This window comes from Balaenoptera physalus, assembly GCF_965194825.1.
Source record: "Balaenoptera physalus genome assembly, chromosome: 18".
Lineage (NCBI taxonomy): Eukaryota > Metazoa > Chordata > Mammalia > Artiodactyla > Balaenopteridae > Balaenoptera > Balaenoptera physalus.
Window position 1 is genome coordinate 13,477,878 of NC_138899.1, and position 15,558 is coordinate 13,493,435.

At 38.6% G+C, this 15,558-nt stretch overlaps 1 protein-coding gene across 1 annotated transcript in view; it reads right to left on the reverse strand.

The window, feature by feature from the left end:
• Positions 1 to 12,551, reverse strand: part of HS6ST3 (heparan sulfate 6-O-sulfotransferase 3) — an 89,750-nt gene extending 77,199 nt beyond the window's left edge. Inside the window, exon 1 of the mRNA XM_082434722.1 lies at positions 2,155 to 12,551. The gene's annotated coding sequence lies outside the window, so the exon portion shown is untranslated. The remainder of the gene's footprint in view (positions 1 to 2,154) is intronic.
• Between the last annotated feature and the right edge of the window lie 3,007 nt (positions 12,552 to 15,558).

Sequence of the window (15,558 nt, forward strand, 5' to 3'; positions counted from 1 at the left end):
AGTTCTGAGAGATTAAATATACGCTAAATGTAACAGACCCCCGCTGGAAACTCTTTGCTCTCCACAAAGAGGTGGCCTTGCCCCTAGGCCTCTAAGCCGAAGCCAGTTCACTGAAGGAACTAAGGTGACTTGCACCACTTTTGGTGCATTGCCAAAACATAGCTGTCTCCAGCTCTGCTCTAATACCCGGCCCCTAGAGAGATCTGACTCATCTTTTTGAAAGGCCCTGGAGTCATGCATGTCTCCCGAGACGAGGTCATCACTTTTATGACTCAGCTGGGCACTGCCTTAAATCCTAGCACATGTTGTCACGACCACTGTTTTGCAGTTTATTTGTTCTCTTTTTGCCTTTTGATCTCCTCCTACTTCCTCTAGAGGTACGAAGGCAAGTTCAATTAAGTTAATCGAGGACATAATGCTTGAGCTGGAAGGTGCATTAGAAAATATTTATTTAAATTTCCTCATTTTTACAAAGGCCAGGAGGTCAGGTGACTTGCAGTGGTCATGTGATGAGTGGTAGAGACAAGAGTAGAACTCAGATGTTTTGAGTGATGTTTTGTTCTTATGAAACAACATATCTTCTCTTGGATACAAATCATGGAAATTGTTGGACGCTTAGTAGGCCGTCAACTATAAATGTTGAATAAGTAGTTGCTTAACAAGTAATTGCCATGTAAGACATGTGATCAGTAACTAGATTCCTCTGTGAAGTTGATGTAAAGTAGAAAATCCGATTTATGTGTCTCCATTTTCTCCGTTTCTTTAGATCTGAGAATTGTAAAACACAGCACGAGTGAGTGGAAAGAGCTTAAGTAAACCGTGCTGGCAAATGCACGGGCAACAGATTTGGTTTTGATGGGCAAATATGGTCATGTTTTCCCCTGTCATCTTGGCTACCTTGCGGCCTCTGAAAGTTCTGCCCTCTGGACTACAGTGCATTTGCTTATGCGAAGTTGATGTTAAAAATCTGGTTCATCCAAAGAGGAAAAAAAGATGATTGTCACAAGGGGAAGGCTTTTTAGAACTGAAGACAAGCTGCTCCTTTCCAACTGAAAATGTCAAACACTTATTCATATGGTTCTTACCCGACTTGATTTATATGAGCAACTGCCAATCCTCAACTTTCCCCTCATGCAAGTGCAAATGGGAAGGCTGTTCATTCAGCCATGAATATCACGTTAGTTTTGTTTGATAACCTGAATAGAAAATCATTTCTCTCCTCCATGTAGGAGTTATTGATTTACCCTGTCATTCGCTTTAAAACTCTCCTAGTTTCTAAATATGTTTGTTGTTTACCTGCAGGGTTGTAGAAAATAGGATTATTTTCCTTATAGTTTTCTAGAAGTTTGGCTTTCAAAAAATAAGTGTTGCTTACAACATGACTTGTAAGTTAAATTCATATTCTCCAAGCCCAGTGAAAATTACACTCTTTACAGGAAGAGAAACAAATCAAAAGAAGATAAAATTTAATTTATACCATGTTTCCCAGCAATAATATGGCTTATGTACTGAAATCTATGCATTTTCTTAAGGACTCAAATATTTTAAATTTTTTACTTCTTGCATTTCTTAGATGAGATATGACTTTTACAGAAATATTCTTTAAATGAACATTCCCAGAGAGTGAGAGAATTAGCAGGAAAAATGACATGTACACGATTGGGATAGATGAAAACAAGGTTTTCAGTGAAAATAATAATACAAAGATAAAGAAATAAAAAGAAAAAGGAGCAAGCTTGGCCCTACAGAATGAGTCACTTATTTCAGAAAGAGAAGAGGGAATCAGAAAGCATGATTTATAGTACCATGGTCCAATAAATCATAGCCAGGAAAAAGAGTTGTAAGGTACAAAACATTTCCTGTGATATGCCTCTTCGAGCACCAGATTGACAAATCTTCAAAAATTAGTCCCTACCCCCAAATGTATATTACAACAGAGAACTCTCTTGAAATCTCCCGATTCACAACACCCTCATTGTCAAACTAACAAAGACAGGACCACAAGCTGTGTTTTGGTTTTATTTCATACAGCACAAGGACTAAGAGCTCCAGAAAAACTGTAAAGAAACATGCCCCCGTTTCCCCACTTCAAAAAGAATAGAAAGATCATTTATTCACTGAGCAGGATTTCCACTATTACGGAATTTTACTCACAGTATGTAGCGCTCCTACAAGAGAAGAACAGAGGGTGTTTAATGGCCATGTTCTCCAGGGGAAGCTGGGTCATCACAGAAGCTTTCTCTCCCAGTACAAATGCTCAGTCCAAAGACTGCCAAAGAGGCCGGTCAATATCAGGATTACCCGAGTGACTGTTCGATCTCCTGGATATTTTTAAAGCACGAATTTTGAGCCTCTCCACTTTTTTCAAACTCACTTTTTCCACATTAAATGACTTTCTTTTGAGACATGCCTGATGCATAACTCAGAACAAAGAATGACTTGAGACAGCATAACTTAACCACTGGTTGGACCGTAAGGAAATAAACCACCTCCTACAGGATTAATGAAATCAGACCCGATCATCCAAGGTTGGCAATGAAGCATGGGAAGGATTGGAGGTCTCTTTGGACATCTCATACTCATCACTGCAGCCCTATGAGGAAACGTATTACCACGTAAAAAACCAACCACGTTTCTCTGTAAGTCCTGGAGGATAAGAAAAAGGTTAAGGGGGACACTACGTATTTCCCGAGGAGATTCTCCCTTCACCCCAACATTGGCAATCTGAACGGGGTTTTATCAAGGAAATTGCCAGTCATTCCCTCAATTAGCAAGACAGGATGCAATTTCCTACTGAAATCTGTTTCATATTGAGCGCATCTTCTTCTTTATCTATAGCATTATAATAAGAAAATGAAATGAATATCGCCAATCATAGGAATGTAACTCTATTTTATGAACATAAACTTAGAAATTGGCATTTTCTAGGAAAAAAATAACCCAGAATTTAAAACAAGTCTGAATATTCAGCTGAAATATCATGCACCTGAAACTGTAGTATTTAACAAAGTGTTCTTATTCCTTCAAGATGTGTAGGAGCTGGAAATCTTACAGCTACAGGTAACAGAATAAAATATGACTGCAGTGGCCTCAAATACATTTATTGTTAACATCCACCTGGTATATCTTTTTTCCTCCTTTCACTTGCAATCTTTCTCTGTCCTTATATATTCTCTGTGTCATTTTATGTGTGTCACTTATAAACAGAATATAGTGAATTTTGGTTTTCTTTTATTCAAACTAATATCTCTGCATTTTAAACTAGAGAGCTTGTTCCTCTTATATCAACTGAGACTATTGATATATTTGGAATGAGTTCTAATCATCTTATTTTATTGTTCCCATTTGTCCTGATTTTATCTAGGTTTATTTGTTTCTCTTTTCTGCCATATTTTGGAATCAAATTTTAAAATTTCACTTCTCTGCTTTCTGCCACTGGCTAGGACGTGACACACTATTTCCATTCTCTAGTAGCCATTTGTATTAACTAGGATTCGTTCAGAGTAAGTGAGGCCCTTTGTACTTTTTAACATTATCATAACTACTGGCTTCATACACCCTCTTTTAGTGGGATGTTGGTATAACTTCAAAGCTGACAAGACCTAATCTTGCTCACAGAGACATGGGATATTTTGTTAAACTTGTGAACCACAGAATTACATGAAGGCAGAGCAGCACAGGAGAAAAGCAAGTATATCCACCGCGCTCCCACACTTGGTCTGTGCTGAATTCATTCATCCACTCAGCCATGTATGTAGTCAAAGAGCAGATCTTTGTTGCGTGCCCTCATACTGTTGGTATATTACTTGATAATAAAACCAAATCGCTTTATATGCAAGGAGTTTGTCTTCACTGACTATATTGTGCATTTCAAAGAAACAAAGACACGATCTTCTATTTTATTTTCCATCTTTTCATTCAGTAGTTCTCAAACCTCAGTGAGCATCAGACCCACAGGGGAAGTTTGACAGTCATGGGGGAGATCTGGGGATCTGCATTTTTAACAAGCACTTTCTCAGATGGAGATGAAGCACAATCACATGGTCTGTCCAGTCAATTCTGCACTTAGTGGTGATCCAAAAATGTTTGCCACTGGGAGGTAGATTGTTGCACTAGAGTTGGGGGAGGTAGGAGTCTACATTTCTATAAACCAGTAATTCAGGTATTAGTTGACAATGTCTTGATAGTGTGGTGTGCAGATTAAAAGTTAATCAAGAGTAATAATAACCATGGTTACATTTTATCTTTATATTAGTCTGACCCATTTAATCCTCTAAAGTTGCACCAAGAACCTGACTCTTTCAAAATCATCCTTGGCTGAGAAGCTCTCAAAATAGATGGGGCCGTGTAAGATGGCAAGGGAATCTTTGGGATTGCAAAAACGTTGCTCTGTGGCCAGAAAAAAAATGCACATTAAGAGAATTTAAACACTTTAATAATGCCACATAATGTCAAATGGCAGCCAATTATACACTTTTCTAAAAGAAGACATATTTCTGGCGGCAGTGAATTGTTTTCCAGACCGAAAGTTACTTTGAAAAATAATAAAGGATGGATTTTTCCCCTTGTAAGTGTATATTTCAGTTGAAGGGGAAAATGCTTAGCGTTAACAAGGTGACTGTGCTTAGCAACATCATAACCATAACCACTACTTCTAACTCTTTACAATTACGTGCTAGCTGGTATCTGGCAACTGTTTGATCAAGCATTGTTTCCGTCCCAGTCTTGTTGCCAGAGACACTGGGTGAGTCCATTTTGTAAGCAGCTATCCATCTGCCACCCTAAGGTTGGCCTTTGTCTTCCTCTTAGAAGAGAAGAAGAAATCATTTTGCGGTGGTTGGAGCTAATTTGATTTTGATCTCAAGGGCCCTGGTAAATTCTCTTAAAAAGTGGGGCAATGAAATGAGAAAGAAGGAACTAGTGATGGAGAATATCACCAACACTCCTCCTTACTGACTTTTATGAAAGTACCATGTAACTAGTCCAGAGCAAAAAGGGTGATGCGTGACCCCAAATAGGGAGGGAATATTTCACACTTCTGGCTCAAAATCTGTTACTCCATCCCAACTTGCAGTTGAGATTAGAGCCTTTATCTAGTATTTTAAAATTGTTTGTAAATGATCTAATTTGATTGTTTTAAATATGTAACATGGCATACAATTCAAAGTTTGAAAATAGATTGTCCATTTGTCCCCCAGAAATCCAATGCCCTTCCACAGAGAAGCCTTTGTCATCATTTGCTTGTGTATGCTTCCAGAACTATGCAATGCCCATATAAGGAATTAATAACCCTTTCAGTAAATATTTATTGAGCACTCAATATATGTCAGGCATTGAATATATGCATATATAAATGAACAAAAGAGTCAATATTCCTTGCCTTCAAGGAGTCTACATTCTAGTGTGGGGAGACATGCAATCAAATAAGATAAATGTGCTAATTTTGTAGCCTATTAGAACATGATAATTGCTATGGAGATAATTCAAACAGGGAATGGGGGAAGAAAGTCTTGGGAAGATGTAGAAATGGGTGGTCAGAATAAAGCTTTACAGAGTGACACTTGAGCAGACTTAAAGGAGGACAGATAGTGAGTTCTGTGGTTATCAGGGAAGAGCAGCCAGGAAGAGTGAGTTTGGCAGCAAAGAATGGGAAATGAGATCAAGGTACACAGTGGACTACATCAGGCTGAGATGTGTCACTATAATAAACTTGGCTTTGATTCTGAAGGAAATAGAGAGCGAATGGTGGGGGGCGGGGAGGTTGAGCAAGGAGTGACATGATCTGACTTACATTTTAGCAGGATATCCTGGATGCTCTGTTGAGAAGAGCCTGAAGAGAAGCAAGACTTCTGAGGGCGCTAAGAAGGACTTGGCAAGAATACAGTCAAAAGATGATGACTGATGGCTTGGACTAGAAGGCAGCAATGGAGGTGGTGAGAAAAGGTCAGATTCTGGATAGACTTTGAAGGCAGAGTCAACAAGAATAGACTATGGCTTGGAAGTGGGCTGAGAAAGGAAGTCGAGAATCAAGAGCGACTCTAGGGATTTTAGCCGGAACAACTGAGAAAACGGTGGTGTCATTACTGAGATAGAAAGCCTGAAGGGGGAGTAGGCTTTGAGGGGAAAATGAGAAGTTCAGTCTTAGCTACCTTAAGCCCGAGATGCTTATTAGACATCAAACTGGAGATGCTAAGCAAACAGTTGGATATGTGAGTATGAAATCACAGAACAGACCTGAGCTGGAGATACAAATTTGAAAGTCAAGGGCAAATTGATGGTGTTCAAAGCTGTGAGTTTGGAGGAGACCCTGACAGAAGTGAATGCAGGGAAGAAGGGAACAGGGTGGAGCCTTGGGATTCTCCCACAGTTAGTAGTGAAAACGATAAGGAGGAAAAAGCAAGCTGACTGAGAAGGAGGAGCAACGGAGAGGAGGAAAGCAGTGTAAGATGTCCTGGAAGCCAAGGGAAGGAACGTATTTCAAGGAGGAGGCATGACAATTGTACCTAATGCTGCTAAACGATTTATCAAGACCAAGGTCAATGGCAATATTGATGAGAAGAGTTTTAGTGGGATCAAAACAAATTAGAATGGATTTAGGAGTTAGGAGCAGAAGAGAAACTTGAGAAAATGTGTATAGATTAAGTCTCTTGAGGAGATTTGCTGTAAAAGGAAGCCAAGAAGAGAGGTAAAAACTAGAGGGAGAAAATGTGATCAAAAGGAGATTTGTGTTTTTTTTTTAATGGGAGAAATAAAAAGCTTGTTTGAATGCTGATGGGAATGATCTAATAACAAGGGGAAGTGTGTGCGTGTTTACACATATTCATTCTGTTACACATGATATTGAGTTGGCCAAAAAGTTCCTTAAAACCCGAACAAACTTTTTGGCCAACCCAATACATAGTTACACACAAATCTGAACTTTTTTTCCCCCACTTAATGACAGTATTCCATCAAGTTCAAGTTCTCACTGACCAGAAGACACACCATTATTATTTTACGACTCTGAAAGAAACAAATATTCTGCCATTTAAATACGACAGGCCATTATTTGAAAGACACATCCTGATTCCAGGGACGTTAAAACGGGAAAAAAGAAAAAAAAATCACCTCTCATAAACAATGACATATGATCTGCATCTTGGTGATTTTTTCCATCTCAATTCAAAGAGAAAAGCATCTTTCATGAAAGCCTGAAGGATATTCCTTTTTATCAGTGTACCCTAGCTTATTTAACCAGTTCTTTTTGATGATGATTTACTTATTTTCAATTCTTTGATGTCATAAAAATGCTGCAGTGAGTACCCTAATATATACAGTCTTCTTTACCCTGTCTAGGTGAATCTGTTAAAGAAATTTCTGGAAGTGCAGTTGTCATCTTATGGAGAATCCAAATGGCTGTGCATAAAGGTTTTACCAGCCTTCAGCAATGTCTGAGCGTGCTTTCTGACCCACCACCAGCCAACATATGGTGCTGTCAAATATATTAATCTTTGGCAGTATTGTGTGGGAGACAGAATAGTGGCCTCCCAAAGATGCCTACATACGAATCCACAGAACCTATGACTATATTCCCTTACATGGCAAAGGCGACTTGGTGATTAATTTAAGGATCTTAAAATGGGGAGATTATCCTGGATTATTTGTGTGGGTCCCATGTAATCACAGGGGTTCTTATAAGTGAAGGAGGGAAGCAGGAAAGCCAGAGAATGGGATGTGAAGAGATGTCAGAAAAGCAGAGGCAAGCAATATGATTGGTGGCTTTTTGAAGACGGAAGGGGCCACAGGACAAAGATGAGTTCCTCTAGAAACTGGAAAGGCAAGGAAATAGGCTCTCCCCTAGAGATGAGCGCTTCATTAAAATAACCTAGAAACTTTCCTCCACTGTTCTATACTCTGAAACAGAACAGCATTGGAGCTATCTATTATTTAACATTTCAGTAGAATGGTGCTTTGAAATAATTTGTTATAGAAGTTGGTCTGTATAAATTTTCTATATATTCTATTCTATTTACAAAGTCATCCTCTTCATCCATATCTTTTTTTAAATTAATTTATTTATTTTTGGCTGTGTTGGGTCTTCGTTGCTGCATGCGGGCTTTCTCTAGTTGCGGTGAGTGGGGGCTACTCTTCGTTGTGGTGTGCGGGCTTCTCATTGCGGTGGCTTCTCTTGTTGCGGAGCACAGGCTCTAGGAGCACGGGCCTCAGTAGTTGTGGCACACAGGCTCAGTAGTTGTGGCTCGTGGGTTCTAGAGCACAGGCTCAGTATTTGTGGCGCACAGGCTTAATTGCTCTGTGGCATGTGGGATCTTCCCAGCTCAGGGCTTGAACCTGTGTCCCCTGTATTGGCAGGCAGATTCTTAACCACTGGGCCACCAGGGAAGCCCCATCCATATTCTTTATTATGTTTGTATAGAGCTGAGCAAAACAGACTCTTATGATTCTTCCAGTTTCTACTGCATTTGTACTCATCAAATTTTTATTTTTGTATTTTGCTTTCTCCCTTTTCTCTAAGTCAGCTAATAATTTATCTTTTTTTTTTCTGTTACCTACCTTTTAGATTTATTTATTAGTTCTATACTTTTTCAATTGTCACATTCATTAAAATTTGTTTTTATCGTTCTTCACTATTCCTTTGCTTTCCTAAGTTGGAAGTTTAAATTATTTTTCTTGTTCATTATTAAATTATTTAGTGCTATGACTTTCTCTGAGCATGACTTTAGATGTATGCTATAAGTTCTGGCATGTCATGCTTTCATCAATCTTTCTAGATGTATTACAATTTGAGCTTTGATTTCTTTATGTCTCAAGGATTAAGAGAAAAATTTGAAATTTCCACATGACTGTGTTTTTGGTTGTTTTTAAATAGTTATATTTTCAAGTTTCTCCTTTTATTGCAATTGATCAAAAAATGGTTTTGATTCTATTCCAGCTTTGGTGAATTTGCTGAAGTTTCATTTATGGCCAATATATAAATTTTTTGCAAAATTAATTACATTTCCTGAGCATCTAAGAAAGAAGTATTCTCTATTTTCAGGGTAGTGTGTCTGATATATATGTGTGTGTGTATGTATATATATATATATATATACATACACACACACATATATATATATATATATATTCCATCTTATAAACTGTTATTTAGGCTTTCTATACCCTTAATCCCTTAATTATTTTTTGTCCATTTGGTCTATTGATGACTGTAATAAGTAGCTTAAAGTCTCCAATTTTGCCTTATATTTCTGGTGATTCTTATAATGATCTTGATGTTATATTCGGTGACTGGATAGTCACATTGTTTGAGCTTCATTGTGAGCTATACTCTATATCCTTATAAAGGGCCATTCTTTGTCTAGATTTTCTCCGGGTTCAGATGGCCTCTTAAAAAAAATTGTGCAGGTAAATAACACATTAGAACTTACCGGCTAATGAAATGCACCCAGCTGAGCAGTCTACTGAGTTGTTCAACTGAAAGCCCGATGACTTTACTTTCTTTGTCAACTTAATATATTATCTTCCTAATTTGAGTGAGTAATAAATGTCAAAATCCTACATCCAAAATAGCCCTGCAGCATCTCAACCTTCAGCTTTTGGGGAGAATGCCAGAGTTTGTTCTTTAAGATGATTCTTAACTGCTAATGATTAACACCTCAAAGCCTGGAGGCACTCATGACTCCTCACTGGAAAAAAATACCCAATAGCAGAAGCTGCACGGGTGTGTGTGAATGAAGAAAAACAAATTTCTCCAGACACAGTGTCCTGAAGAGAGAATCAAATGGTGGGTGAGCTGTCACTTGATCATTCTCTGTGTTAATGCTGCTGCAGGCATTGCACATTTTAGCTTTCCATTAGCAAATAATCTTATTAAAAAGATGGTCATGATAACGCTGATTGATGGAGAGGAAGCATGCCTGGTTTAAAATACTCACAATTTATAATCAACTGTGCTTTAACAATGTAAAAATGTCATTTAAAATGCTGTGTATATTTAATCTATTTCTGAGGGAGAAATTACATCTATATGAAATTCTAATGATTTGAATGTAATGTTCATCAAAGGATTCTCCATTTTCATTCCAGTCCCCTTCTCTTTAACAAATAGTTACTTTCATCTATAAGAACTGCATTCTTGAATACTCAATGATTATTAAATGTCCGTGTCTGGGTAATGAAGGTGGGACCAATGTAGGAGCAATCATAGTTTCACCATTTCTCACTGCTAGATGTCTGAGCAGTCTATTTTAGAACACTGACTTAGAAGTGAAGGATATGATCAAGTTGGGAGAAAAGTCTTTTTCCCTTGCAGCAACAGTACAGAGTATTCCTTCATCCAGCAAATATTTGTGAGTGCCCCCTGTGTATTAAGTAATGTGCCAGACAGTACCAGGTATGTGTTGAAATGACTGGTTGGTTCCTGTCCTCTTAGAGCTTGTGGTCTGAGGGAAGCAGTCAGATCATAAGTAAATAAGGGTGTTGCCTCCTTAGGTAGGTTTATTCCTAGGTATTTTATTCTTTTTGTTGAAATGGTAAATGGGAGTGTTTCCTTAATTTCTCTTTCTGATTTTTCATCATTAGTGTATAAGAATGCAAGAGATTTCTGTGCATTAATTTTGTATCCTGCTACTTTACCAAATTCATTGATTAGCTCTAGTAGTTTTCTGGTGGCATCTTTAGGATTTACTATGTATAGTATCATGTAATCTGCAAACAGTGACGGTTTTACTACTTCTTTTCCCATTTGGATTCCTTTTATTTCTTTTTCTTCTCTGATTGCTGTGGCTAAAACTTCCAAAACTATGTTGAATAATAGTGGTGAGACTGGGCACCCTTCCTAATCTTAGAGGAAATGGTTTCAGTTTTTCACCATTGAGAATGATGTTGGCTGTGGGTGTGTCATATATGGCTTTTACTATGTTGAGGTAGGTTCCCTCTATGCTCACTTTCTGGAGAGTTTTTGTGTAAATGGGTGTTGAATTTTGTTGAAAGCTTTTTCTGCATCTATTGAGATTATCATATGTTTTTTATCCTACAGTTTGTTAATATGGTGTATCACACGGATTGATTTGCATATATTGAAGAATCCTTGCATTCCTGGGAGGAAAGAAATCAAAGACAATACAAACAGATGGAAAGATATACCATGTTCTTGGATTGGAAGAATCAACATTGTGAAAATAACTATACTACCCAAAGCAATCTACAGATTCAATGCAATCCCTATCAAATTACCAATGGCATTTTTCACAGAACTAAAACAAAAAATTTACAATTTGTATGGAAACACAAAAGACCCTGAATAGCCAAAGCAAACTTGAGAAAGAAAAATGGAGCTGGAGGAATCAGGCTCCCTGACTGCAGACTATACTACAAAGCTATAGTAATCAAGAGAGTATGGTATTGGAACAAAAACAGAAATATAGATCAATGGAACAGGATAGAAAGCCCAGAGATAAACCCATGCACATATGGTTACCCTATCTTTGATAAAGGAGGCAAGGGTATACAATGGAGAAAAGACAGCCTCTTCAATAAGTGGTGCTGGGAAAACTGGACAGCTACATGTGAAAGAATGAAATTAGAATACTTCCTAACACCATACACAAAAATAAACTCAAAATGGATTAAAGGTCTAAATGTAAGGCCAGACACTATAAAACTCTTAGAGGAAAACATAGGCAGAACACTCTATGACATAAATCACAGCAAGATTCTTTTTGACCTACCTCCTATAGAAATGGAAATAAAAGCAAAAATAAACAAATGGGACCTAATGAAACTTAAAAGCTTTTGCACAGAAAAGGAAACCATAAACAAGATGAAAAGACAACCCTCAGAATGGGAGAAAATATTTGCAAACGAAGCAACTGACAAAAGATTAATCTCCAAAATATACAAGCAGCTCATGCAGCTCAATATCAAAAAAACAAAAAACCCAATCCAAAAATGGGCAGAAGACCTAAATAGACATTTCTCCAAAGAAGATAAACAGATTGCCAACAAACACATGAAAAGATGCTCAACATCACTAATCATTAGAGAAATGCAAATCAAAACCACAATGAGGTATCACCTCACACTGGTCAGAATGGCCATCATCAAAAAATCTACAAACAATAAATGCTGGAGAGGATGTGGAGGAAAGGGAACTCTCCTGCACTGTTGGTGGGAATGTAAATTGATAGAGCCACTATGGAGAACAGTATGGAGGCTCCTTAAAAATCTAAAAATAGAACTACCATATGACCCAGCAATCCCACTACTGGGCACATACCCTGAGAAAACCATAATTCAAAAAGATACATGGGGCTTCCCTGGTGGCGCAGTGGTTGAGAATCTGCCTGCTAATGCAGGGGACACGGGTTCGAGCCCTGGTCTGGGAAGATCCCACATGCCGCGGAGCAACTGGGCCCGTGAGCCACAACTACTGAGCCTGCGCGTCTGGAGCCTGTGCTCTGCAACAAGAGAGGCCACGATAGTAAGAGGCCCGTGCACCGCGATGAAGAGTGGCCCCCGCTTGCCGCAGCTAGAGGAAGCCCTCACACAGAAACGAAGACCCAACACAGCCAATAAATAAATACAAGAATCTTAAAAAAAAAAAAAAAAAGATACGTGTATCACAATGTTCATTTCAGTACTATTTACAATAGCCAGGACATGGAAGCAACCTAAATGTCCATCAACAGATGAATGGATAAAGATATGGCACATATATACAATGGAATATTACTCATCCATGAAAAGGAACGAAATTGAGTTATTTGTAATGAGGTGGATGGACCTAGAGTCTGTCATACAGAGTGAAGTAAGTCAGAAAGAGAAAAACAAATACCGTATGCTAATGCACATATATGGAATCTAAAAAAACGGTACTGATGAACCTAGTGGCAGGGCAGAAATAAAGACGCAGACATAAAGAATGGACTCGAGGACACAAGGGGGTGAAGGGGAAGCTGGGATGAAGTGAGAGAGTAGCATTGACATATATACACTACCAAATATAAAATGGATGGCTAGTGGGAAGCTGCCGCATAGCACAGGGAGATCAGCTCGATTCTTTGTGACGACCTAGAGGGGTGGGATAGGGAGGGTGGGAAGGAGGCTCAAGAGGGAGGGGATATGGGGATATAAGTATACATACAGCTGATTCACTTTGCTGTACAGCAACAAATAGAAACTAACACAACATTGTAAAGCAATTATACGCCAATAAAGATATAAATAAAATTTTTTTAAAAATTGGACTAAAAATAAGTAAACAGGGAGTTGGATTTTATTTGAAGTCAGGGAGAAGTTCCTGCAAGGTTTAAGCAATGGAGTGTCAGGATTTAACTTGCACTTTTAAAAGGTTAAATCCAGCTGTTCTGCAGGCAGTGAACTAAAGGAAGGCTGAGTTGAACCAAGGAGACTTCAAGTCCTTTGCAGTGACCAGGGGCCCGATAGTGAGGTGGCAGTGGGTAAATCTGAGAAAGTGGTAGTGGGACTAGCTATTGTTTGGATGTAGAGGTGAAAGAGGAGGCCGATCACAGGCCTCTTCTAAATTTCACGCTTGTGCTATGCGGCAGAGGGACCATATACTGCAATCAGGGAAAGGGGGCGGGGATAGGTCCAGAGCCCAACATATGCCAAGAGTTTCCCTAGTGCCTTATTATATTCACAAAACCTCATATGGTTAAACATGATCATCCCCATATCCTTGATGAAGACACCGAGGCTGAAAGGGGTCATGTTACTTGCTTGAAGCCACTTATCTCATGAGTAATGGAGCCAGAATTCAACCTTATTCTAGCTTCTCCTCTCTTCTCTCTCCTGTCACTCTTGACATAGTTTAGAAGAACTTTAAAGGTATGTTTTCTTCCTTTCTTTCTCTTTTAATTGTGTCCTCTTTTGTCCTATGATAATTTGTTTTTGACTTACGGTAAATCCAGATTTATCATAAGCTATCTCAAATCTCATTAGAGGAATTCAGTCCAGTTACAAGGACTTCTTTAAAACTGATTAATGGTAAAGTTACTATAGAATATATATATATGTATATATATGTGTATAAATATATACATATATACACATGTATATGGTATTTGGATATCTCCCTTGTTAATTATCTATATCAGTACCTGGATTAAGACAGCATCTAAACTATAAAAAGAAATGGAGCATTCTTAATTATTTAAAAGGACTAGAAAAGTGCTAAAAGCTGTCTTAAAAAATCTGTTAAAAAAAGATTTATGTTCTTTTTTCTTTTTTTTTCTTTGGTAGGGGTGGGGAGACCCAAACACACTGAATAAATCAAATAGCTGGCCCGTGACCCAATTTACTTCTACTAATGTTTATCTAGTGCTTATTTTCTGCAAGGTACTCTACTAGATTCTGAAACAGTCACAAAATAAATTTAAAATGACTGGGTATAAGCAATATCTGGAGGATTGGAAAGTGGCTGGCGAATCCTCAAAAAAAAAAAAACACCACTGATAAAAGGCAACATGATGAACTGCAAAAAGATGACCAGAGGGAGCCAGGGGAATGAATGTCTGCTGCAGTTTGAGCTACAACTTTATTAATCCTCTGGAAGGCGATGTGCATTAATGAAATTTCCAGATGATGCTAAATAGGGAATTGTCAAACACACCAGTGAAAACAGAGAAAGAATATTATGTGCAAAGGCTAATAAGAGCAAGAAATAAAGGTTAGGCATACAGAAAAGATGTCACTGCATGCCATTCTACATTAAGAACCACTGTATTCTACATAAAGAACAAAGATTCAGGGCTTCCCTGGTGGCGCAGTGGTTGAGAGTCTGCCTGCCGATGCAGGGGACGCGGGTTCGAGCCCTGGTCTGGGAGGATCCCACATGCCGCGGAGCAACTAGGCCCGTGAGCCACAGTTACTGAGCCTGCGCGTCTGGAGCCTGTGCTCCGCAACAGGAGAGGCCGCGATAGTGAGAGGCCCGCGCAACGCGATGAAGAGTGGCCTCCGCTCGCCGCAACTGGAGAAAGCCCTCGCACAGAAACGAAGACCCAACACAGCCATAAATAAATAAATACATAAATAAATAAATAAATAAATAAATAAATAAATATTAAAGAACAAAGATTCAAAAAAATAAATAAATAAATGCTAATTGGATTGAGAATGTACCAGAGGTGACAGAGACAAGTGAAACAATAAAATCCAAGGAGAGCAAGGTGTTATATACACAGAAGATGACGAGGAAGCTGGAAAAGCAACTGCTAACCAAATGGACTAAAAATATTTTGGATGTTTTGTATATAGAAAGTATAAACGATTTTTAAAAGCCTCAAACAAGCAGTGAAACAAAAGGCAACCCTGAAAAAGTTTACTGCCTGGAGCATCTTAGGCCATGCAGGTTCTGCCTCCAGCCTCTTGCTTTTCCTAGTTCAGGGTGCAGGACAGCCCACACCTTCTCTCTACTCCTTTGAAGGCAGAGCCTCTTTTTGCATCCTATCAGCTGAAATGATGGAAGAATAGCACTACTTTTTTTAAGTCAGTGAAGGCTCTGTGTTCAAAGCACCTCTGGAGGGCTTCCCTGGTGGTGCAGTG